At 47.8% G+C, this 458-nt stretch overlaps 1 non-coding gene across 1 annotated transcript; it reads left to right on the top strand.

Moving 5' to 3' along the window:
- The first annotated feature begins 121 nt into the window (after nucleotides 1–121).
- Nucleotides 122–240, top strand: LOC119345411. The gene has a single exon (XR_005167029.1). It is a non-coding gene; the product is annotated as a 5S ribosomal RNA (ribosomal RNA).
- Nucleotides 241–458: the final 218 nt, after the last annotated feature.

Here is a 458-nt window from a genome sequence, read left to right as displayed (position 1 = left end):
AAGTAGTATAGGACATTATCCATTGTTAGGGAACGGTTGTAATGGTAGTGAGAATGTAGAATCGTCTTTGGAGCGGACCTGGGAGTGGCAAGCATAAGGGACGAAGACGGGGAAACATGTCGGATGCGATCATACCAGCACTAAAGCACCGGATCCCATCAGAACTCCGAAGTTAAGCGTGCTTGGGCGAGAGTAGTACTAGGATGGGTGACCTCCTGGGAAGTCCTCGTGTTGCATTCCTTTTATAATTATTTTTTGCGCCTTGTGACAAACATATCGCACGTGCGCGATATATATTAATCCCGTTATATTATTTTTGACGTTTGCGATATGTTTAAGCTCGATGCTCATTGCTCGCGCGTCTTGGGGCGGCTTTGTGGCGCGAAGAGCGCTTTCTGAAAGGGGTGGAAAAAACTCGTGTTGCTGCGGTATGGAGGGAGGGGAGGAAATCGTGGAAA

The sequence above is a fragment of the Triticum dicoccoides genome, unplaced genomic scaffold, assembly GCF_002162155.2.
Source record: "Triticum dicoccoides isolate Atlit2015 ecotype Zavitan unplaced genomic scaffold, WEW_v2.0 scaffold235256, whole genome shotgun sequence".
Classification (NCBI taxonomy): Eukaryota; Viridiplantae; Streptophyta; class Magnoliopsida; order Poales; family Poaceae; genus Triticum; species Triticum dicoccoides.
Note: the sequence above shows the minus strand (reverse complement) of the source record. Positions and strands in the feature narration are given on the sequence as shown.